A 26,077-nucleotide genomic window follows, 5' to 3' on the forward strand; every position below is an offset into this window, starting at 1 on the left:
TGGGTGCTAGGTTGGACTGGATGAGCTTGGAGGTCTCTTCCAGCCTGGTTGATTCTATAATTCTATGAATACATTGTGGAGTACTCTCAAATGACTTGGGTTTGAGCGGCACAACACTCTCCTGCTAGAAACTGCCACAGTAAACTCAACCAAATTTGTACTTCATTCTAGCAATTGCCACAGGGCTAGGTCAGACAGGTGTGGCATCTGTCACAGTACTCAAGACTCCTTTGAAGCTCAGCATTGTGCCTTTTCCAAGTCTCTTTGCAGACTCAAGGAGAAAGATGGAAGGATGGATGTGAAAGCAAGCTGTGCTCTCTGCAGAGCTGCTCCCTGCGTGTAACCCACTCTGGAACAGGAAGCCCCAGGGAGGTTTCACATCCCTGCTTCTCAAAGAAATAGCAGCAGGAGTGATGTGAACTCTTAACCTTACAAAAAGCAAAACAGAGCCATAACAAGCCAAAAGGACTTAAAGAGGTATCAGCCAGCTTGCAGCCCTTTGATACAAGCAGCTAATCTGTATCAATTATGTTACTTTGATGCAAACAACTAATTACCACACTTGGGATAAACTGAGGTGGGGAGTAGAGAATTTGAGGCACAGACTGTAGCAGAATAACCACCATGGCACCAGGTAACATTAACAAGGGGACACAGTCTCAAGTTGTACCAGGGGAGGTATAGGCTGGATGTTAGGAGGAAGTTCTTCACAGAGAGAGTGGCCATTGGAATGGGCTGCCCAGGGTGGTGGTGGAGTCTCCGTGCCTGGTGATGTTCCAGCAAAGCCTGGCTGGGGCACTTAGTGCCATGGTCTGGTTGATTGGCCAGGGCTGGGTGCTAGGTTGGACTGGATGAGCTTGGGGGTCTCTTCCAACCTGGCTGATTCTATGATTCTATGAGGATGCTTTCTAAGGACCACACATCACTCAGTATTTCCACAAGAGAATGAAGACAGCTGAAAGCTCCTTTCCTATGGTCATTTCTGCAGGAAAGAACTACTTGAGAAACTTCACCAAGCCAGCAGAAAGTCAGTCACCATAAACCAAACTAAGAGATATTTTCCTGAAGCATCCTTTGCTGTAGTGTTCAAGGGAATGCTTCCAGTTGATCAAGCACTTCTTGATATAGTTTTAGATGTCTTAAGTTGTATTATTTACACTTTTATCCTTTTTATTTTTCTGGCCTTCATCTGTTAAAGCTGATGGATCCTATCTTTACTCCATCTACTCAAACTTCCTTTGCACTACAAACAAAGGAATCCATTAGATGAAGACCCTGCCTCAGTGGAGTGAATAAAACTGGCTTACAGCTGAAAATCACAAGAAAGAGAAACACAAGTATTTAAAAAGAGATGTACCTGTCAAAGCCAAAACTCTGATTAACTTCCATGCAGGGTACCTGTCATTCCTACACTCAAATCGGTTGCACTCTCACTTTGATTCCAGCTTCAAAGAGAAATTTGGTATTTATTCTTCCTGGAAGGCAAACTCACTCATGCCTCTTTGATGTCTTGTTACATAACTAAACCCCTCTAACTTAATGGGAGTAAAATTAAATAACACCATCAGCAGCAATATATTGACCAAAACAAATGACTTTACAGAACCACAGAATTGTTTCAGTTGCAAAACACCTCCAAGACCATTGAGTCCAATGTTCAACATAAGACCACCACCATGTCCATTAAAAAGTATAGAATCATAGAATCATGGAATCAACCAGGTTGGAAGAGACCTCCAAGATCATACAGTCCAACCTATCCTCATGTCCTAAAATGCCATATCCACACACTTCTTGAACACCTCCAGGCATGGTGACTCCATCACCTCCTTCAGCAGCCTGTTCCAATCCCTCACCACTCTCACAGCAACCAACATTTTCCTGATTTCCAATCTAACCCTCCCCTGGCACAATTTCAGGACATTTCCTTCTCATTCCATCACCTGACACTAGGGAGAAGAGACCAACCCCTACTGCACTTCAACCTCCTTTCAGGGAGTTGTAGAGAGCAATGAGGTCTCCTCTCAGCCTCCTCTTCTCCACCTAAACGCCCCCACTTCCCTCAGCTGCTCCTCACCAGCCTTCATCTTCAGACCCTTTACCAGCTTTGTTGCGCTTCTGTGGACATGCTCCAGCGCCTCAATGTCTAGCAGCAGTGAGCAACATCTGAGGTTGATTGAACATGTGAGTGGATGAATTTTGGGTTATATGTAAAATTAAAACATCAAGGATGGTTTTTCTTGGAGTGTTTGGACATGATGAATTTCTCTCCATTTCATTCACAAATGCTAAGCTCCATAATATGAACACTAGAATAGAATAGAATCAACCAGGTTGGAAGAGACCTCCAAGATGATCCAGTCCAACCTATCACCCAGCCCTATCCAGTTAACTAGGCCATGGCACTAAGTGCCTCATCCAAGCTTTTCCTCAACATTACATTGCTTAGGCCCAAACCTTTGTTTCTGTCAGAGACAGACCTATGGGAAGTAGAGCAATGATGTGGTTTGTTCATGTGCAAGGATATAAAATGTGAGCAATTCTGTTGTGTTGCCTACATCCTGCAGTTTCTGACTGCACACATATTTTACAGAGTTAACAAGCAGAGTCAATAGAGGAAGGAAAAAAAGAGGCAGCTCAAGGTCTGCTCACATTGTCAAATAAAGCCCAGGAGTGAAAACCTCAGAGTGAGCTCTTGGCTTTCATTGAACTGCCACAGGAAGGAGCCTCCAAGAAGCAAAGCCTTAACTCTGACCTTTGCCTGAAGTTCATTTGCTGCATGATCTCTCTGGAGTATCAAACGTCCCTGGCACCAATATGCAATTTCAAAACTCTAAACAAAGACTGGAGGGAATCCCCATCTTTATATCTAAAAAGAATGCTAAAGAGTGCTTGGAAAGATAAAAAGTTTCATCCCAGTTCACTAAAGGTTCTCCTGCCTCCCTAGTGTCCAGCAGTTTGATTCAAATAGGCTGCTCTCACTCTCCTCAGAGAGAGGTGGGGCATAGGTTGTTTGGTTAAGTCAAGCCATAGTGAGAACTGGATTTTGTATAAGTCTAACCTGCCTTCAGGAAATAACTATAACTCTGTCCCCTTGTTCTGTTGCTGCTTGCCTGGCAGAAGAGACCAAACCCTCCTGGATACAACCTCCTTTCAGGTAGCTGTAGTCATCAATGAGGTCACCCCTGAGCCTCCTCTTCTCCAGGCTGCACAACTCCAGCTCCCTCAGCCTGTCCCACCTACACCCATGCAAAGCTGTGAGGCCCCAAACTGCAATTAGGAGTAGAGAAGCCTGCAGCTGATGCAGCAAACCTGTGTCCCAAAGGCTCTCCAAGGACCTGGCAGAGGAATTATCCCAACCACCACAATGGCACAACTCTGCCTCATTAAATCTTGGTTCTGCTCCACATCAGAGAGACATGAGGGAAAACTTCCACAGCAATATTGCTTTCATAACCAGCACTGGACCAGGATGATGAGGTTGAATACACCATGGGCAGGTGACAAGAACTGATTCTCAGTGCCCAGGAACAGGACAAGAGGCAATGGGCACTAACTGGAACCCAGGAACAGAATGCTGGGGCTCTAGAGCAAGCAGCGCAGAGAGGTTGTGGAGTCTCCTCCTCTGATGGGATTCCAAACCCACCTGGACATTGTGACCCTAGGCAGACTACTCTGGGTGACCCTGCTTACCCACCTGGACATTATGACCCTAGGCAGCCTACTCTGGGTGACCCTGCTTACCCATCTGGACACTGTGACCCTAGGCAGACTACTCTGGGTGACCCTGCTTACCCATCTGGACACTGTGACCCTAGGCAGACTACTCTGGGTGACCCTGCTTACCCACCTGGACATTGTGACCCTAGGCAGCCTACTCTGGGTGACCCTGTTTACCCACCTGGACATTGTGACCCTAGGCAGCCTGCTCTGGGTGACCTTGCTTTAGAGGGCAGGTGGACTGCATGATACCCTTCTGCCTATCACCATGCTGGGATTACCACTTCTATATTAGGCCTTTAATACATGCCTGGCCAGAACTTTGCTTGTGAAATGACGGCACAGGTTAATGGACCAGACCTAATGCAGGTCAAGGCCTCCAACAGCAATAACCTTGGCACATTTAGTTCTTTAGGTCTTTATGGAACAGGAGGCTGCTCTGCCTGCTCCCACCCACCTCTCCAGGCTGTAGTAGTTACACGACTCCAGTTCTTCCTTGGTCATAAGCAAGAGACAGTCTGATCCCTTCAGGTTTCCTGTCCCCTTGTGCACAGACTGATTAGCCCACACTAAACAAAGCAATCCATCATTTACAAAAGGTAGAGCCCTGCTTTCCTCCTGCATGAGGTGCTTCAGTTTGGCTTTTAGACACAGCAGTTGCTCCATTGCAAGACTGGAATTTCCCCCAGCACACTCTGTGAGGAAGTATGCAGAGATACAACCAGAAGGAAAATGGAACCTCGGGAGAGCCATCACAGAACACTGCTGTAATTTAATCCTCATTCTAATGCATTCTCAGGTGTTTGACATGAAAAATGAAAATAAAATATTCACTAACAATAATAAATTAGAGAACTTAACATTAACCTACAGGAAATTCTTCCTTGTAATTTCTGGCAAGGAATTGCCAGGCACACTAAATGTCAGCATCAAGAAACAATTTTCTTGATTTACTGAAACTATCAAGCTGGCTCCGTGTGGTTGAAGAAGGCTTTTATTTGCCTTTTTCCTTCCTTCCTCAACCTACAAAAAAATAACTGCCATTAACAGGAATTCATGAATGTTGCTGCTCTGAAATTGTTTATTAATTAAAACTCAGCTTTCTGCTTCAAGCTTTAAATGCTATTCGCACTTTCAAAATGCTAGAGTGACAGGCAATGAATTTAGCAAACACCAGGGCTAGAGGACACAGACACTGAGAAGTCAGACACTGGAATATGTTTCCCAGGAAGGTGGTGGAGTCCCCATCCCTGGAGGTGTTCAATAAAGATGTGAACACAGTACTTTGGGACATAGCAGATAGTAGGCTGAAAATGAGCCAGCAGTGTGCCCAGGTGGCCAAGAGAGCCAATGGTATCCTGGAAGGTATCAGAAACAGTAGGACAAGGGAGGTTATTCTGCCCCTGTGCTCAGCACTACACAGGCCACAGCTTGAGTGCTGTGTCCAGTTCTGGGGTCCTCAATTGAACAGAGATGTTGAGGTGCTGGAAGTTGTCCAGAGAAAGGCAGCAATGCTGGGGTGCATCCTGGAGCACAGCCCTGTGAGGAGAGGCTGAGGGAGCTGGGGGTGTGTAGCTTGCCAAAGAGGAGGCTCAGGGCAGAGCTCATTGCTGTCTACAACTCCCTGAAGGGAGGCTGTAGCCAGGTGGGGTTTGGCTCTTCTGCCAGGGGAGGTCTAGGCTGGATGTTAGGAGGAAGTTGTTGCCAGAGAGAGTGATTGGCATTGGAATGGGCTGCCCAGGGAGGTGGTGGAGTCGCCGTCCCTGGAGATCATAGAATAGAATCATAGAATCAACCAGGTTGGAAGAGACCTCCAAGATCATCCACTCCAACCTATCACCCAGCCCTGTCCCATCAACTAGACCATGGCACCAAGTGCCTCATCCAGGCTTTATTTGAATACTTCCTCTTTTAACACAGAGGATATTTTGTCAGTCACTGCAATGCCCCCTTCAGCAGATAAATTAAATGATGTGCTTTAGCCAGCATTATTTGCTCAAATACATATCTTCATTGTACTATTTGATCTGGGCATAATGTAATCACCTTTGATTACAGATATTGCTATCATCTGTTATGCTTGTAATTAATTAATCACCATTTAATTAATTTCCTATGGTAACACATCAGCTGTGTTGCCACCAGATGATGCCATTTGCTATCAGCTGGCTATTGGAGTCTCCTCCCACCCCAGGTGTGGCCACTTTGCCCTCCCTGCCCACTCCCCTTTATATTCTGCTCCAGCAAAGCTAGAAGCTCTAAGTTAGGCCCATTGTGGGCCAAGAGGTCCTCTGCCTGGCGTCCCTGGTGAGTGCCCATGGTGTGCACCGGGTGAATTGGTGGAGGATTTCAAAGGCCGGGGGGCCTGGTGGCCCCCCGGCTTGCTAGGGTTAGGCTCAATAACCATTGCAATGTTCAACATCATCCACGGGTGCTGGGTGTGTGTCCTTGCTGGAGCTGATTTCTTTTGTAGGGTGTTTTAGCTGTTTGAGGCTCTTGCCTTGGGCTCTGAGCTGACTGCAAAAATGGTGGTGGAGAATTGCTCTTCAGGCAAATAGATGTTCAAGGAAAGTCTGAATGAGGCACTTAGTACCATGGTCTGGGTGACTGGACAGGGCTGGGTGCTAGGTTGGACTGGATGAGTTTGTAGGTCTCTTCACCCTGGTTGATTGTATGATTCTATGATTAATGATCATGGTTAATTCTATGATTAATGATCATGGTCAATGTCTTAGGCTGTCAGTTGGACTTGATCTCAGAGAGCTCCTCCAATTGAAACAATTCTATGATTTAGGACAGAGAAAAGAGCAGCTGATAGAATCCAGTCCTCTTATCCCACAAGCAAACTTGGGTACTAAGTTAAATATTTATCTGCAGGACAGGCATTTAATGAGCTAAATAACACTGGCCCATCTTTTGCTGCAGAGCAAAATAAACACAAATCATTTTTGTGCTCATTTATATACTGGCCTGACTGCTAAGGTACTGCCTGTAATGGGAATGTATGATAAGCAGAGCAGAGTTTTCACCCAAGCACCATTAAGAGCTGAAAACATCAGGGTCACGGTGAGCTGTCAAACCATAATAACCTGCCATTTGTGTTGCTCTGAACACTGCAAACATGATTAGCAATGCTTTGGGTTGAAATCATGCATTTCAAACACAAACAATGGGATTTCTGACACTGCAGGAGCTGCAAAAACTGAGGTGCAGAGAAATCATGGAATCATAGAACAGTTTAGGTTTGAAAGGACCTTAAAGATCATCTAGCTCCAGCTACCACACAATAGGCAGGCACACCTCCTGCTAGACCTGGCTGCTCAAAGTGTCATCTCTAGGGAGGGGACATCCAGAACCTTTCTGGGTAACCTGTTCTTAATTGTAAAGAATATCTTCCTCATCTCCAGTCTAAATCTCCCCTCTTCCATGCTGTGGTGTGCAGAATCCCTGTAGTGGAGCCAGTGCAGACAGAGCTGGCAAACAAAACCAGCCCAAAGCTCTGTCTATCCGTTCCTACTGCCCTATGCCATCCATTAATAATTAATAGCAATAACATAAAATAATTAATTCCTGGCATTTCTTGAAGCTTCCTGGGCTGAAAAACAAGCCCTATGTAATTTAAGATACAACACAATAAGAATCAGGTTCTTGCTAACTCACAAAATACTATTTTTTTTCTGCAAACACAGTCCCTGAACTATGTTTTATTGTCCCAAGACAGGCACATGGAATGAGAAAAATGTTTGGAAAAAGCATGCCACAGGCACAAATTATTTTGTTACAGCTCTCAGAACTGTTTGCTGCAGTCAGCTTCTTTTTTTTTTTTCTTTGTAAAGTAGCTAAAGCAATGAAACAAAGAAACTCAAAGTAAATAAAAGAAACTGAAATTTGCCCTTTAAAATCTACCTGTCCTTGTTGATTGCCTCACCATAATGACTGAAAGAAACAGTATCGGAGTGTATCCTGGCAGGAAAAGGCCTTTAAGGTCACCCAGCATGACCGTTAATATTCTGCTGTGGTAGAAATACAGAGCTTCTTCTTGGGTGCACTGAGAAGAGCATGGCCAGTCATGGAGAACATGGTCACAGAGAGAGTGATTGGCATTGGAAGGGGCTGCCCAGGGAGGTGGTGGAGTCGCCATCCCTGGAGGTGTTCAAGAAAAGCCTGACTGGGGCACTTAGTGCCATGGTCTGGTTGATTGGACAGGGCTGGGTGCTAGGTTCGGCTGGATGAGCTTGGAGGTCTCTTCTGACCTGGATGATTCTACGACTCTCAAGGCAGGTCCTCTCCCTAAAGGATTGTGCCCAGTTCTAGGCTGCCAAGTTCAAGACAGACAGAGATACACTACAGTGTCTAACACAGGCTACAAGGATGATGAAGGGACTGAAACATCTGTCTGGTGGGGAAAGGCTGAGAGACCTGAGACTATTCAGTTTGGAGAAGAGCAGATTGAGAGGAGATCTCATTAGTGTTTATAAATATCTGAAGGTCAGTTCATAGTGAAATTAAAACCAAAAATGAAACAACCAAGAACACTCAAAACCTAAATAAATTAAAAGAGAAAATGTCAGTAAAGGAGTATTTTGTATCTCAATTGCCAAACCACCCAGCAAGGGACCTAGAAAACATTATGCACTTGAGCACTTGTCATCTTTGGAGACAGTGATATAGAACACAATCATAGAATCAGCCAGGGTTGTAAGGGACCACAAGGAGCATCCAGTTCCAACCCCACTGCCATGGGCAGGGACACCTTGCCTTAGATCAGGCTGTCCACAGCCTCATCCAGCCTGCCCTTAAACACCCCCAGCAATGGGACCTCAACCACCTCCCTGGGCAACCCAGTCCAGCCTCTCACCACTCTCATGCTCAACTTCCTCCTCATGGCCAGTCTGAATCTCCCCACCTCCAGCTTTGTTCCATTCCCCCCAGTCCTGTTACTCCCTCAGAGCCTAAAAAGTCCCTCCCCAGCTTTTTTGGAGGCCCCCTTCAGATACTGGAAGGCCACAAGAAGGTCACTTGGGAGCCTCCTCTTCTCCAGACTGTACAGCCTCAACTCTCAGTCCGTCCTCACAGCAGAGCTGCTCCAGCCCTCTGAGCATCCTCAGGGCCCTTCTCTGGACACACTCCAGCATCTTCACAGCTCTCTTGTTCCAGGGACTCCAGAACTGGATGCAGTACTCCAGGTGGGGTCTCAGCAGAGCAGGATAGAGGGAGCATCACCTCCCTGGCCCTGCTGGCCACACTTCAGCAACAAAATGCTTCTTGCTACCCTGAATCTCTGAGTGCCTTGTCTTCCCCACTTACACAAAGACAATTCTGCACTCATCCTCCCAGGCCTTCAAGGAAAATCAAAGGCTGGATAGAAGAACGGTCTTGACATGCATGAACTGCAGCAGTAGAACAGATCGCCCCAGAGGCTTCCATGGAAGATCTTTGGGGCAAAAAAACCCCTCAGGCATTCCTGACATTTGACTAGAGGTCTGAGTTGTGAGATCACAGAATGGTAGAGGTTGAAAGGGGCCTCTGAAGATCATCAAGTCCAAGCCCCCTGTCACAGTAGGGGCACCCAAAGCAGATCACACAGGAACATGTCCAGGCAGGCTTTGCGAGTCTTCAGAGACTTTCTCTCCAACACCTGTCTGGGCAGCCTGCTCCAGTGCTTTGCCACCCTCAAAGTAAAGAAGTTCCATCTCACATTCAGATGGAACTTCTTATGTTCAAGTTTACACCCATTACCTCTTGTCCTGTCATGGGGGACTACTGAGAAGAGTCTGGCTCTATCCTCCTGACACCCACTCCTTAGATACTTATAAGCATTAACAAGATCCATCTTCACGCCCCAGCCCCAGGTCTCTCAGCCTCTCCTCATACAAGAGCAAGTTCCTGTCCTCTCAGCATCTCAGTGGCCCTGTGCTGGACTCTCTCCAGTAGTTCTTTGTCCTTCTTCTGGGCTAAGTTGCCCGGAACTGGCCACAGTACTCGAGATGAGGCCTTAGCAGCACAGGGTAGATGGGGAGGAGAACTTCCCTCAGCCTACTGGCCACACAGATGAGCAGGAGAATCTCACTTGTAGAGGAGCTACAGGCAGGAAGAGCTGATCAAGACCTTGGATGAACTCATCCTCCAACTGCTCTGCTTGCCAGCCCCTGTTCCCTCAACTGCTAGCAGAGCACTCTGTCACGCTCTGCTTCATCTGAGCTGAGGCTGCTGAAAGGGCTGCAGGAGCACTGCTCTGTGCCTGATGCACATCACACAGGAGCAACCCTGGTGGTTCTGAATTAGCACAGCACACACCCCAGCCCATCTGCTCCTGCAGAACGGAGCAGCCAGAGCACATCCCCCCTTCTCTTCACAGAAATGCACTCCTCTGGTCTCCACTCAGACAGACTGGACTCCATTTTACCACTCTTCGGCCCTCACATTTTCCCTGTCCTCAGTCGTGTGAATCTTCAGTACCTAACTAGCAATAGAACCTGAGAACCTCCTGTCCCAGTCCTCTTTGCCACCCAAAGACTAAACACTACCTGCCACCAAGAGTGTGCCACTGAGCTTCAGTGCAAATAGGACATTTCATCATGCTCCAGGGAATGGAGCATATCTTCAAGGAGTAAAGGCTGACAGACTGGGACTGTTAAGCCTGGAGAAGGGTAGCCTGAGAGGGGATCTGATCAACACTCAGCAGAAGATGAAGAGTATAGAGGAGCAAGAGGACAGGGTCAGGTTTTTGTCAGTGGTGCCCAGGACAAGGGACAATGGGCACAAACTGGAACCCAGGAGGTTCCATCTGAACAAGAGGAGAAAACTTCTTTGTTGTGAGGCTGCTGGAGCCCTGGAGCAGCCTGCCCAGAAAAGCTGTGGAGTCTCCTTCTCTGAAGAGATTCCAAACCCACCTTGGCTGTGCTCCTGGGCAAGCTGCTGTGGATGACCCTGCTTTAGCAGGGGGGTTGGACTGGAGGATAACCAAAGTCCCATCCAACCTCCACCATGCTGGGATTCTGTGATCTTTCTATTCTAATTTAATATCAAATGCTTTTAAGTAATGGTTGTTCAGTACTGTATATGTTTTTCTTATCATGTAAGTAAGTGATTATTTCATAGAATCAGAATCACAAATTCAGTCAGGGTTGGAAGGGATCACAAGGATCACCTAGTTCCAACCCCCCTGCCATGGGCAGGGACACCCTACCCTAGAGCAGGCTGCCCACAGCCTCATCCAGCCTGGCCTTAAACACCTCCAGCAATGGGGCCTAAATCACCTCCCTGGGCAACCCATTACAGCCTCTCACCACCCTCATGGTGATACTGTGATGATGAACAATTTCCTCCTCGTGGCCAGTCTCAGTCTCCCCACCTCCAGCTTTGCTCCACTCTGCCCAGTCCTGGCACTCCCTGATAGACAAAAAAGTCCCTCCCCAGCTTTTTTTGGAGGCCCCCTTCAGATACTGGAAGGCCACCAGAAGGGCACCTGGGAGCCCTTCTCTTCTCCAGACTGAGCAGCCCCAACTCTTTCAGTCTGTCCTCATAGCAGAGCTGCTCCAGCTCTCTGAGCATCCTCCTGGCCCTATTTTTTTCTGACTTACACCCTGAAAGTACATGTTTTCCGAAATTCCTGAATACTCCATCCTGCTTCTGTATTGTACTCACCAGTTCCTGCCACACTGTACTTCCATATTTGTCCCCTGTGGATCACCTAGGGTTACTACTGGTTCCCAGAGGTAATTTTCTTGGTGTAAGAGACAAAGAGGGAATTTGCAGCCCAGAATGACAACTGTATCCTGGACTGCATCAAAAGCAGCATGAGGGAGCTGGGGGTGTGCAGCCTGCAGAAGAGGAGGCTCAGGGCAGACATCATAGCTCTTTGCAACTACCTGAAGGGAGGCTGCAGCCAGGCTGAGTTGGGCTCTTCTGCCAGGCAAGCAGCAACAGAACAAGGGGACACAGTCTCAAGTTGTGCTGCAGGAGGTCTAGGCTGGATGTGAGGAGGAAGTTCCTGGCAGAGAGAGTGATTGGCATTAGAATGGGCTGCCCAGGGAGGTGGTGGAGTGGCCGTGCCTGGAGGTGTTGAAGCAAAGCCTGAATGGTCTGGTTGATTGGACAGGGCTGAGTGAGAGGTTGGACTGGATGATCTTGGAGGTCTCTTCCAACCTGGCTGAGACTATGATGCAGCATAAAGAATTAAAGCTTTAAAAATTCCACCCCCCACCCCCAAACATTTGTACAGCATGATGTGAATGCAAGGCAGGAACAATGCACCATGCTACTCAAATGCAGGAACTTTCTTAATGGAACCCTTCCATATGCAGCTTTAGCATTTGGAGCTGCTGCTGGGGGTGCTGAGAGCAGGGAAAGCACAGATTCAAGGCTGCTCTGCCAGAGTAGAGACAATTCAAAGATTCCTAAACTGCAGGAAATAGAAAATCCCAGTTTGGTAATCTCCATAAATAGTGACCAATGTTTCAAGTCCTGAGTGACAATTTTGCTGCAATCACAGGCAGGGTTCTGAACACAGAAACAGCATCTGGGGAGAGAAATCAGAGTGCTGCATTCACTGATGCTGCACACAAAGTGGAGACTGAATCAGAGAGCTGACTTGTGAAGAAAATCAACCTGCCTGGAATTCTGCTCCCATTCAGGTACAAAATAAAGCTTTCTGATTCTAGACAAATCAATTCAACCATTATTCAGCTCTGTCAACAGCTCCAAACACTCCAGTCACTCAAGCAGTCCAAGGATGATCTGCATCAAGGTAAACAATCCCATAGCATTTTTAAATAGCAAGCCAAGAGAAGTGGTAGAAAAGTAGACCTCTAAAATGGTGATGGAAGAGGTTATTTAAATAGAATCTTATTATATCTCAGCACAGTACTAGGAGTTTGTTATTTCTGACTACACAACTCAGGACTTGGGGCTGATGAAAAATGCAGCATGAGCTGGCAATGTGCACCGTCAGTCTAGAAGGCAACCACAGCCTGGGTTGCATCAAAAAGTATGACCAGTAGGACAGGACAAGGGAGGTGATTCTCCCCTTCTACTCTCATGAAACATCACCCGAAGCACTGTATCCAGTTCTGGTGGCCCAGCATAAGAAGGATGTGGAGTTGCGAGAGTGGGTCCAGAGGACGCCACCAAGATGACCAGAGGGCTGAGGACCCTCGCTGTGGGGACAGGTGTCCTGGAGTCCTGTACCCCTAAATTCCTCTCCTGCCCGGACTTCAGGGGGAAAGGGGAAAAGCCGCCTGGTTTCCCCCCCCCCTCGCCTGCCCTGCAGCCGTGAAGGGGGCGGGGACTGCCCCGTGAGTTCCCGCGCTGGAGCCAGGCTGGGATTGGCCGTGCGCTTTCGCGCCTAAGGTGTGGTAACTCTGCCCTTTGTCTAGAGAAGGTTATAACTATTGGGGGTCTTCCCGCCTTTGGGGTTCCCACTTTGGATTTTGCCTGTGCCTGGACGTATGTCTCTGCCTGAGCTCGCTCACTCTCCTGTGCCTGGACTGCAGAGAGATCAAGGATTTGCTTTCCTGTTAGGCACACCTTTGTCTGCCTAACGACCCTTAACGACCCTTAACGACTCCTGCAGCCGCTGGAGGAGGAAGACAGACCGCACGAGCCAGCCTGAGTGAGTTATTTGGCTTAGCTTAATTTAGTAAGAAACCGCTATTAATTAATAGCTGAGGCCTTTTCCAACTTCTGACTTCAAATATATAGTCAGATTATTAATGGTATCCTCGTAGATTAATTCTCATGTAACTGAACCTGTTTATCAAACGAAATTAATCTTTGTATATATAGTTGTGGGGGCGGGTTTTGGAAAAATAAAAAATATCTATTTTTGATAAATTCTCCACTCGGCCACGTATTTCTGCCCTCTGCAACAACAGGCTGAGAGAGTTGGGGCTGTTCAGCCTGAAGAAAGGTCTGGGGAAACCTTAGACTGACCTCTCAGTACCTGAAGGGGGCCTACAAGAAAGCTGGGGAGAGACTTTGGACAAGGGCTTGTTGTGACAGGACATGAGACAATGGATTTAAGCTGGAAGAGGAGAGATCGAGGCTGGAGATTAGGAAGAAACTCTTTAGAGTGAGAGTGGGGAGACACTGGAACAGGTTGCCCAGGAAGGTTATGGATGCCTCCTCCTTAGAGGTGTTCAAAGTTGGACAGGGCCTTGAGCAACCTGTGCTAGTGGGAGGTGTCCCTGAGGGGGGCTGGAACTAGATGATCTTTAAGGTCCCTTGCAACCCAAACCATTCTATGATTCTATGTGCTGAGAGCCCAAGTTAATGTCCTGATAACCTGCTGTTGCTCCATTCCCACAGAGGCTAACATCTACCAGCTGGCACAGCTCACACCTGTCAGGGTGTTACTGTTGTTATCATGGGGACTTCACCTCTTCTTTTGCCTCTGAAGTCTTTCCAACCCAAACCACTCCTAGGGTTTGCCCCAAAGTGGTGATGGGAGGAAGAAATGGAGCAGGAGATCAAGAGGAGATGCCCATTCTCCTGAAGGGTCTGCAATACATGAGCACAGCCCTCTCTCCTGTGTCTGCCTCAATGTACTCATCTGACTTTACTATCTTTACATCCTTTTATTACTTATAGCTATATGGAGTTATTCCCCCCAAGTATTTTACACTTCCCTTACACCAGCTTCTGTATCCATAAGCTCCTGTAAAGGAGGAAATGCTTCAGGTCTCCTTCCTGTTCAAATCTCACACAGCTCATCAATAAGAAAACTGAATTAGAGAGTCACTATGCTTGGAAAATACCTCCCAGATCACAAGGTCCAAAAACATTTTAGTCTGACAATTTGGAGTAGCTGCTTTTGCACTGAAATGAAGAAAGACAAAATCTTCTGTGGCAGACCAAATCCCCAGTCAGCTGGGAAGATAAGTAAGATGGGCTGGAACATGGCCTGAATCTGTGCCAGGGGAGATTTAGATCAGATACTAGGAAATATTTCTTTGCTGCAAGAGTTGTCAGGCATTGGAACAGGCTGCCCAGGGAGGTAGCTGAGTCATTGTCCACGAAGGTGCTCAGGAAATGTGTGTATATGGCACTATGGGACATGGTTTAATGGCTGTGGTGGTGGTAGAATCATAGAATCAACCAGGTTGGAAGAGACCTCCAAGCTCACCCAGTCCAACCTAGCACCCAGCCCTGTCCAATCAACCAGACCATGGCACTCATCCAGGCTTTGCTTGAACACCTCCAGGGACAGCAACTCCACCACTTCCCTGGGCAGCCCATTCCAATGGCATATCACTGCCTTGTTAAATCTCATCCCATTGGCCTCTGCCCACCCATCCAGCCTGGACAGGTCCCTCTGCAGGGCTCCCCTACCCTCCAACAGATCCACATCTGCTCCTAGCTTGTTGTCATCTGCAAACTCACTGATGCTGGACTCAATCCCCTGCTCCAGATCATCAACAAAGATACTGAACAGGACTGTGCCCAACACTGATCCCTGGGGCATACCACTAGTGCCAGCTGCCAACTGGATGTGGCACCATTCACCACCACTCTCTGGGCTTGACCTTCCAGCCAGTTCTTGACCCATATCAGAGTGAATCTGTCCAAGCCAGGAGCTGGCAGCTTGGCTAGGAGCTTGCTGTGGCAGACATTGTCAAAGGCTTTGCTGAAGTCCAGGTAGACTACATCCACAGATCTTAGAGGTCTGTTCCAACTGAAACAATTCTGTAATTCTAAGAGGAATGCAAAGCTGCAACTCTATTTAAATCAATTTGCCATTTCCACCACTCACAACAAAATTTCATAAAGTGCTAATTAACTCTGGGTGCCCACTTAGGCAGCAAGCAGCAGGCAACAGAGCCAGCTCCAGTTACCTCTGTGGCTCTTCTTGTGCCACTATGCAACTGTGATAGCTGACAAGATTTCTCTCCTTTAGGGAGCATAATTTGGGAACAAACTCACTTTGGGAAGGAATGGCCCAGTGCTGAGATACAATTCAGCTAAAGCTCCAGTTGCAGAGTCTATAAAACTATCCACAACTGTATCTTGAGCAGGGAAAAGAAATTTGTGGGTGTACACAAGAGAGACAAATCATAGAGATAAGTGTCACATATAAATCTACAGAGGTTACATAATTACTGCATCTGAGATCTGGGATGAAGCTTATTCTTCTGTGGAGGACACAGGTACTGATACATCAAGGGTACCTCAATAGGAGTGCTACAGTTCAGGTCAGATGTGCACTGCAGTGATTCTCCTCATTGTCCTTACTTTACAGTACACTGTTCTGAACTGCAGAGATGTCTGGGAGCATAGAAACTACTTTCCTGGAGGAAGAAATGATGGAAACCAGGAAGGATGTGACTGTTCCAGCTGCTGAGGGCCAGCCACTTCATGGGACCAGGCTAGATCCATTCTGCACAAAATCTGCAATTGCTGAGTTGATGTCAGGTGCCCAGAACTAATATTTCCAACCTCCAACACACACTAAAAAAAACCCTAGTTTGCACAGGAGCAGGTCCTGTGCCAAGGCAGGGCCTTGTCAAGTCTGCTCTGCCCTGGATCTGGTCTTCCTCAATCAGGAGAGAACACTGAGGTTGCTCCAATCAACTTTCATTTCACAGAATCATAGAATCAACCAGGTTGGAAGAGACTTCCAAGATCATCCAGTCCAACTTAGCACCCAGCACCTGTCCAGTCAACCAGACCATGGCACTAAGTGCCCCAGCCAGGCTTGGCTTCAACACCTCCAGGCACAGAGACTCCACCACCTCCCTGGGCAGCCCATTCCAATGCCAATCACTCCCTCTGCCAACAACTTCCTCCTCACATCCAGCCTAGATCTCCTCTGGCAAACTTGAGACTGTGTCCCCTTGTTCTGTTGCTGCTTGCCTGGCAGAAGAGACCAACCCGCTCCTGGCTACAGCCTCCCTTCAGGTAGTTGTAGACAGCAATGAGGTCTGTGCTCAGCCTCCTCTTCACCAGGCTGCACACCCCCAGCTCTCTCAGCCTCTCCACACAGGGCTGTGCTCCAGGCCCCTCACCAGCTTTGCTGTCCTTCTCTGGACACCTTCCAGCACCTCAACATCTCAGAAGTACACTTCACAGAATTACTGAGGCTGAAATACACCTCTAAGATCATTAAGTCCAGCCTACGACCAAACACCAACACAGGGACTAGATCACATCACTAAGTGCCACATCCAATCTTTCCTCAATCACCTTGAGGGATAGTGACTCCACCACCTCCTTGAGCAGTCCACTCCAGTGTCTAATCACCCTTTCCATCAGGAAGTGTTCCCTTACACCCAAATTAAACCTCCCCTGGTGTAGCTTCAGGCCATGGCCTCTTGTCCTGTCACAAGTTGTCTGGGAAAAGAGCCTGACCCTCAGTTTACTACAACTTCCTTTCATGTAGTTGTAGAGTGTGATAAGGCCTCCCTGGAATCTTCCTTTCTCCAAGCTAATCAATCCCAGCTCCCTCAGCCTCTCCTCATCAGATGTCCTTTCTCCGGTCTCATCACTCTCCTCTGGACACACTGCAGCACCTCTATATCTACCCTTGCAGGGAGGGGCCCAGAGCTTGCACTCAGTACTCAAGGTGAGGACTCAGGAGCAGAATTCTATTCCTGGTCCTGCTGGTCACACTACTCCTGATACAGGCCAGGATCCCATTGGCCTTCTATGCCACCTGAGCACACTGCTGGCTCATGACCAGCCAGTTCAGAGGCTCACAAGATGTTAGAGGTTGGAAGGGACCCAAAGAGCTCATCAAGTCCAACTCCCCTGCCAGAGCAGGACCATACAATCTAGTTCAGGTCACACAGGAACACATCCAGACAGGCCTTGAAAGTCCCCAGTGAAGGAGACCCCACAACCTCTCTGGGGAGCCTGTGCCAGTGCTCTGGGACCCTTACAGGAAAGAAGTTCCCCCTTGTGTTGAGCTGGAACCTCCTGTGCTGCAACTTACACCCATTGCTCCTTGTCCTATCCCAGGGAGCAGTGATCAGAGCCTGTCCCCCCTCCTGACTCCCAGCCCTGAGATGTTTATAAACATTTATTAAATCCCCTCTCAGTCTTCTCTTCTCCAGACTAAGCAGCCCCAGGTCCCTCAGCCTCTCCTCATCAGGCAGTGCCCCAGTTCCCTCATCATCCTTGTAGCCCTCCTGTGGACCCTCTCCAGCAGATCCCTGTCCCTCTTAAACTGGGGAGCCCAGAAATGAACACAGCATGGTGGTGTCTCATCATCACCACAGATGAGGTCTCAGCAGGGCAGAGTAAAGGGAGAGGAGAACCTCCCTTGATCTGCTGGACACACTGTTTTTAATACATCCTGGGCTCCAATGTGCCACAAGGGCACACTGCTGTGTCCAGGTCCCTCTCCACAGGGCTGCTCTCCAGCAGTCACCTCCCAACCTGTAATGGTGCAGTTTATTATTCCTTCCTAGGTGCAGGAGTCTGTGCTTGTCCTTGTTGAACCTTATCTGGTTTCTCTGTGCCCAGCTCTGTCTCTCCAGGTCTCTCTGGATGCCCACACAGGCTGCAGCTGTCTCAGCCAAGCCTCCCAGTTTGGCATCATTGGCAAACTTGCTGAGCAGACTGTCTGTCTGTCTGTCCACTCAACAGTGTCATTGATGAAGATGTTGAACAGGACTGAACCCAGCACTGATCCCTGGGGCACTCCACTGGCTACAGCTCTCCAGATGCCCCTGGCACCATTGATCACCACCCTCTGAACTCTATCTTGTAACCAGTTCCTAATCCACCTCACTGCCTGCTCTTCCATCTCACATCTCCTGAGCTTGCTTACTAGAATATCATGGGGGACAGTGTCAAAGGCCTTGCTAAGGTCAAGGTAGACTACATCCCCTGCTCTCCCTGAATCTACCCATTCAGTTATGGCATCATAGAATGCTACCTGGTTAGTCAAGCATGACTTCCCCTTGGGAAATCCATGCTCGCTACTCCTGATAACCTTCTTCTTTTCCAAGTGCCTTGAGATGCCCTCCAGAAGGAGCCATTCCATCATTTATCCATGGATAGAGGTGAGGCTGACTGGTCCATAGTTCCCTGGAACCTCTTTCTTGCCCTTTTTGAAGACTGGAATGCCAGTGGCTCTCCTCCAGTCCTCAGGCACCTCTCCTGTCTGCCACGATTGGGCAAAATTGATGGAGAGTGGCAGAGCAATAACCTTAGTTCTCTTAGCACCCTTGGGTGCATCTCATCAGGGCCCATGGACTTGTGAAGGTTTAATTTGTGTAACTGATCCCTAACCCAGTCTGCACTGAGCAGTGTGGAGCATTCCCTTCTCCAGACTTCCCCTCCTTCATCCTGGGCCCAGACTACATAGGGCAGTTCAGGTGTAAAGCCTGAAGCAAAGAAGGCATTCAGCAGCTCTGCCTTCTCTGCACCCTCAGTTCTCAGGCTGCCTCCTCATTCACCAGTGCCCCCACACCTTCCCTCTGCTTCCTTTTCCTACTGAGAGATTTGAAGGAGCCTTTCTTGTTCTCTTATACTTCTTTTGGCAGCCTCAGTTCCAAGAGGGCTTTGGCCTTCCTTGTTGCCTTCCTACATGCCCTCACAACTTCCCTGTAGTTCTCCCAAGTAACCAATCCCTTCTTCCATGCACTGTAAGTTTCTTTCTTCCCTGAGATTTCCTTCAGGAGCTCCTTGCTCAGCCATGCAGGTCTCCTAGCACATCTACCTAATTTTTCACTCAGGGGAACACACCTAGCTTGGGCTTGGAAGAAGTGGTCTTTAAAAATTAACCAACTTTCTTTGGGCTCTTTTTCCCTCCAGAGCCTTAGCCCATGGGATTTCTACAAGCATGTCCCCGAAGAGCACAAAGTTAGCTCTGCAGAAGTCCAGGGTTCTAATTGTACTTGTTGGTATGATTCTACCTTGTAGAATACTAAACTCCACCATGTCATGATCCCAAACTTAATGCCCTCAACCAGTCCCTCTTTATTAGTTAATACAAGGTCCAGCAGTGCACCTCTCCTTGTTGTTGCCTCCACTACCTGCATTAAGAAGCTATCAGTGACACACTGCAAGAGCCTTTTGGACTGTCTGTGCCCAGCTGTGTGAGCTTCCCAGCACATACGAGGGTGACTGAAGTCACACATGAGTACCAAGGAGTTAGCTCTAGAGGTTACCTCATATTGTCTGAAGGTCTCATCAACATTTTCCTCTTGATTTGGTGGTTTATAGTAGACACTTTCAACAACTTCACCTCTTTTCCCATATGCCTTAATTCTTGTCACTCATTACTCCCAGGTACCTCTCTGCCAGGCTGTTCTCTAGCCACTCATCCCCCAGTCTGTAGTGCTGCATGGGGTTATTGTGGCCAAAGTGTAGGATCCTGAACATAGCCTTGTTAAACCTCATATCACTGGCCTCAACCCACGGACCCAACTCGTCCAGGTCTCTCTGAAGTGTCTTCCTACCTTCCAGCAAATCGACACTGCCCCCAACTTGGTGTCTTCTGCCAGTTTACTAAGGGTAGACTCAATCCCCTCATCTAAGTAATCAATAAATATGATGAATAGAACTGAGCCCAAGTACTGATCCCTGGGGGACATGTGTTGAAGTACAGGATGGAGTTTTCCTCAGTTAAACAAAAAGGCCAGAAGTGCTGCCCTGTCCTTAATTACATAAGCAACAGGACAACTGCCAGAGAGTAAAGGGTGAAAGTGATAAATTTGGCTTTATATTAATTTCTCAGACTGATGTCAAGCACCAGTGGCCGAAGCAAAGCTTGAACTGAAGCCTGCTCATGTTTTGAAGACAACATTCCTATTTTCAGCTGGGTTTCTCTGAGAAGCAAGGCTCACATAATCGCACCATGTCACTGTCTTTTTGTCCTCTTCCAAAACCCTTTGATAGCAGTATCAGAGCTATTAAGATGCAAATCACTTCTTGACTGCAGGCAGCCAGACAGAGGAGAGCAATTCCCAAACATCCCTTCAAGGGGACACACTGCAGGTTGCACTTCACCTTCATTAAGCAAAGCACATGAGAAGTCTACTCAAGAGAGAGCTGTTTCAACTCTCCAGGAGAAGGCAATGCCTCCCGAGGGCACTAGAGCTGGACTGTGAGACATCAAGCCTCTGCCACACTACTACTACTAAGTGCTAGACTTCTAGGCCCAGAAGCAATTCTGCAGCTCATCTACAAAGATGCCCTCTCCCTGAAAACGTTTGTAAGGAGAACATACTGAGAAGAATAGCAGACAAACATTTGATGATACCATAAGTGTTCTCATCTGTCATAGAGTAGGTAGGCTCTTGCAGAGAAGTGTCACGAGTTGCCTTTATCACAGAATCATTTCTTCTGGAAAAGCTCCTTAAAGATCATTGAGCCAAATCATTCTCTAACTGGTCTGGTGCTAAACCATGTCCCACAGCACTACAAATCTGAGTCTTTTAAACACCTCCAGAGAGAGGAATTCAAAAAGCCCATACCAGGAAATTTATTTCAGGAAATAAATTTCATAGAATCATAGAATCAAGCAGGTTGGAAGAGACCTCCAAGATCATCCAGTCCAACCTAGCACCCAGCCCTGCCCAATCAACCAGACCATGGCACTAAGTGCCTCAGCCAGGCTTTGCCTCAGCGCTTCCAGGGATGGTGACTCCACCACCTCCCTGGGCAGACCATTCCAATGCCAATCACTCTCTCTGGCAACAACTTCCTCTTAATATCCAGCCTACACCTCCAGTGGCACAACTTGAGACTGTGTCCCCTTCTTCTGTTGCTGACTGCCGGACAGAAGAGCCCAACCCCACCTGGCTACAGCCTCCCTTCAGGTAGTTATAGGCAGCAATGAGGTCTGCCCTGAGCCTCCTCTTCTCCAGGCTAAACGACCTCAGCTACCTCATTTCTTCTCATGTCCAACCTAAACCTGCCATGGTGCAACCTGAGGCCATTTTTTCTCATCCTGTCACTCGTTACTAGTGACAAGAAATCTACCTCACTCCAGCCTTCTTTCAGGAAGTTGTGGAGTGCAATGAGGCCTCCCCTCAGCCTCCTCTTCTTCAGACTAAACAGCCTCAGTTCCCACAGCTGCTCCTCACCAGCTCTGCTCTCCAAACGCTTCACCAGCTTTGTTCTCTGGACACACTCCATCACCTCAATGTCCTTGGTGGAGTGAGAGGCTCCAAACTAAAACATAATACTGAAGGTGTGAGTAGCCATAAAAGCTGGCACTGTCAGTCACTATATTAAAACTTGAACGTCTCCCACTGTAAATATTTTTTTTTTCTATTCCTAGCAAGCGTTGCAAGCAGCATTTAGATCCAACAGTGTCTCTGCAGTCACTTTCTAACAGTGTAAGCTGAAGCACAGCAGCACCAGCCAGAGGCAGGCACTGCTGCAGACTTACTTTGCTATTTCAGCTGCAAGACCTCTAGAGGGCAGTGAGTAAAAGAAAATAAAGCATTAGAAATACCAAGAAATGTTCAATACAGATTCAAAAATTAGGATCTTGGCTAATTACTTACTTGTGTTGAAAAGCTTCCAAGAAATTCAGTGGATTAATGGATCACGGCAATAGGATTTTTTTCCAATCCCAAATCCCATGCTCTCTGGCAGATGGCAATGAGAGACTTGGACAGCAATGTCCCTTCCCTGGGGACTTACTTCTCGCAAACAGAAATAATTTCTTTTCTCCTGAAAATATGCAGCACCCCATCTGACTTCAGTGGTGGTCATGGACAAGTGGAGTTTTATTCTCTCTCCCTATGGAATGTCATGTCAAGGTGATACAGTGAGAGGAAGCAGACTGAAATTGTGCCAGGGGAAGGTTAGGTTGGAGATTAGATAAAAATTCTTTCCTGCAAGAGTGGTCAGGCATTGGATGAGGCTGCCCAGGGGGGTGGTGGAGTCCTCATCCCTAGAGGTGTTCAAGAAAGGTGTGGACATGGAACTTTAGGACATGGTTTAATGGCCGTGGTGGCTTTAGGTTGGACTTGATGATCTTAGAGGTTTCTTCCAATTGAAACAATTCTATGATTCTAAGGCAAGAAAAAAGGGAAATCACAGAATCATAGAATTACTGAGCTAAGTAAAACTTCCTGTTTAGCCAATAGACCTCAGTATAACCTCGGTGTTCAACTCCATGGAAGCAGCCAGCAACTACAGCAGCAAATAACTGCTCTTGGGTTTTCATGCCTTTACAGGACGCAGAATAAGGCAAACTGCTAATACCTTCATCATACATTTGACCACTGCATGAGCAACTAGCTTATTACTGATGGAATATTTAAAATCCAGGATAATACTGGAATGAGGCACAGTAGACAAAAGCAGCAGGCACAGTGTGCTTTGTCTTATCTTACACATCAGAGTATCAAGTGACACAGCACCACTTAGGATCAATAACTCAGGCAAGCTGTAGGAGTTCTCAGGGCTTTGTAAACCCACCTAGGGTGCCAAGTATTTTTTCCCCCTCTACTCTGCCCTGCTGAGACCTCATCTTGAATACTGTGTTCAGTTTTGGGTTCCCCAGTTGAAGAAAGACAGGGATCTGCTGGAGAGGGTCCAGCGGAGGACTACAATGATGATTAGAGGACTGGAGGGCATGGCTGATGAGGAGAGGCTGCGGGACCTGGGGCTTTTTAGTCTGGAGAAGAGAAGACTTAGAGGGGATTTAATAGATGTTTTTAAGTATCTGAAGTTTATAAGTACCTGAGGGCTGGCCAGGAGGCGGGGGACAGGCTCTGCTCACTTGCTCCCTGGGATAGGACAAGGAGCAATGGGTGTAAATTGCAGTAAAAGAGGTTCTGTCTCAACACAAGGGAAACTTATTTACTGTAAGGGTCACAGAGCACTGCAATAGGCTTTCCAGGGAGGTTGTGAGGTCTCTTTCTCTGGAGTCTTTCAAGGCCTGTTTGGATGTGCAGCTCTGTGCTCTGTGTTAGATAGGATTGTCCTGCTCTGGCAGGGAGATTGGACTCGATGATCTCCTTGGGTCCCTTCCAACCCTTAACATCCTGTGAGCCTGTGAGCCTTGTATCATTCTGACATTGGCCGTGCAAGAAGAGCAGGCAGAGCTGTCCACACCCGAACTTCATGCTGGGCTGAACAACAAATCTGCAAATGTATCTAAAATCACCAGGAACCGAGAACACAACAAACGAATGCTGGCAAATATGTGTGCCAAAATGTGCTCTGAGCGCACTAACACACTCAAAGGTCCATGGTCTGCAAGCACAGGAAACAGGGAGGTACTCTGTCTCCTCAATGAGCCACTGCTCTTTGCTGTGCCCTAACACCTGCTCAATGCAACTTCCTCCCCTCCCCAAAAATCCAACAACAATCAAATTAAAAAAAAAATCAAAAACCAAATGGAGAAAGCCAGAACAGAAGTCAGCAAATAAGTTATTGCTCTTTGTAGGCTTCCAGGTGATTCACAGCCTTCATAAACTGTTACTAGTCCCAGGGAGTCAGACAGTGGCAATTCACTTGGATCTGCTGCATTTCTTTAACCTTGTTTGGCAATTTTTAGCCTTCTGCCTCTGAAATCTTCTCATCCCTTTTCCACTTGTGTTTCCTGTTGTCTCAATTCCCTCATATTTACAAGGCTAAGAGAGCTAAGAGTTGCTTTAGCAATTCACATTAGCGAAGATGCACACTCACGCGGACTTTTGAGCCTTCTTCATACTACAGCAGAGATGCCTGCAACTTCTGAGCCTTCTTCATACTACAGCAGAGATCCCTGCAGCACCATAGAGCACTGCCTAGAAGAATGAAAGACAGGGAGAACGTTAGTCATTAACAGCACGCACTAAAACACAGCATCACCTGTTAGATAGGTGTCCACATGTCACAGCACAGTGAGCAGGGCAGCATACTGCACTACTGATGGGACCTGGAGTAACCTCTTTGCTCTCGAAAGAAATTCACTTTTGGTGGCGATGCTCAACTTTTAGACTTCTCCTTCCTGATGAAGTAAATGGTAAGGTGGAGCAAGAAAGTGAGGAGAAGCCCAAATGTTGTGTCCAGTTCTGGGCTCCTCAGTTGAAGAGAGAGAGGAAAATACTGTAGAGAGTGTCCAGTGGAGACTACAAGGATGCTGAGCATCTCCATGAAGAGGAAATGCTGAGAGACCTGAGGCTCTTTAGCCTGAAGAAGAGCAGCCCCAGAGGGGATCTGATTAGTATTCAGCAAGAGCTAAAGGGTGGGGGACAAGACAGTGAGGTCAGACTCTTGTCAGTGACAGGACAAGGAGCACAAACTGGAACCCAGGAGGTTCCATCTGAACATGAAGAGATAATTCTTTGCTGTGAGGGTGCTGGAGCCCTGGAGCAGGCTGCCCAGAGAGGTTGTGGAGTCTCCTTGTCTGGAGAGATTCCAAACCCACAGGGACATTGTGGTCCTAGGCAACCTGCTGTGGATGAACCTGCTTTAGCAGGATAATCAGACTGGATGATACCCAGAGGTCCTGTCCACCATGCTGAGATTCCATGAAGTAAAAAGTGGGAATAAAATAGAGGTTCAAACAAGACTGAACAGTAAGAATATATCATAATTCAAAAAGTGAGCTCAAAAAGTAGCAAGGGGAATAAACACATGTGTGGTAAGGCCTTGGAGTAGCAACTTTGGATGAAAATGGCCCTGGGCAGACCATAAATACAGTCACTCCTTCATCAGTCAGGGAAGATGCCTCCAGCTGCATCCATCTGCAGAAAGATGGCACACATCATTGAGAAGGGTAACCTGTGCTTTTTGAGGCTGACAGTAGTGTTAGCTTAGGATCCTTCAGAAGTGGCATTTTTATTCTTTTAAGCTAGAGCAGGTTCTACTGCAGCCTTCACCACAGCTGGATTGTAGGTCCATTTGGCAGGAGGTTGCTCCTCTTTTACTGTGACACCTTTATACTGATTTCTCAGTTGCACATAAACACTCTTCAAAAAGATTAAATTCAAGTCCATCTTTCAAACAGCTTGAGAAATTCTTACCTCCTAAGTGCAAAGAATAAAGAAATGGATGAGGCTGACTGCTCTGAGCAGGAAGGCCAGAGCAGTCCTGACTAATGAATCTTGATGTCATTCACCTGGGCCTGAGTAAGGCCTTTGACACTGTCCTGCACTACATCCTGGTCTCCAAGCTGGTGACACATGGGTTTGATGAGTGGAGCACTGATGGATAAAGAAGTGGCTTGATGACCACACTCAAAGAGTGGCTGCCAATGGTTCCATGGCCAAGTGGAGGCCAGGGACAAGTGGAGTCCCTCAGGGATCAGTCCTGAGACCAGTATTGTTCAACATCTTTGTGGGTGCCATGGACAGAGGCACTGAGTGCAGCCTCAGCAAGTTTGCCACCCACATCAAGCTGTGTGGTGCAGCAGACAGGCTGGATGGAAGGGATCCATCCAGAGGGACCTGGACAGGCTGCA

At 47.6% G+C, this 26,077-nt stretch overlaps 1 protein-coding gene across 8 annotated transcripts in view; it reads right to left on the reverse strand.

Moving 5' to 3' along the window:
• PCDH15 (protocadherin related 15) overlaps nt 1-26,077 on the reverse strand; it is a 1,224,756-nt gene that overhangs the window by 647,347 nt on the left and 551,332 nt on the right. For all 8 annotated transcript variants that reach the window (XM_064145003.1, XM_064145009.1, XM_064145013.1 and 5 more), the window contains one exon: nt 24,319-24,419. The gene's annotated coding sequence lies outside the window, so the exon portion shown is untranslated. The remainder of the gene's footprint in view (nt 1-24,318; nt 24,420-26,077) is intronic.

Source organism: Pogoniulus pusillus, chromosome 6, assembly GCF_015220805.1.
Source record: "Pogoniulus pusillus isolate bPogPus1 chromosome 6, bPogPus1.pri, whole genome shotgun sequence".
Taxonomy (NCBI): Eukaryota; Metazoa; Chordata; class Aves; order Piciformes; family Lybiidae; genus Pogoniulus; species Pogoniulus pusillus.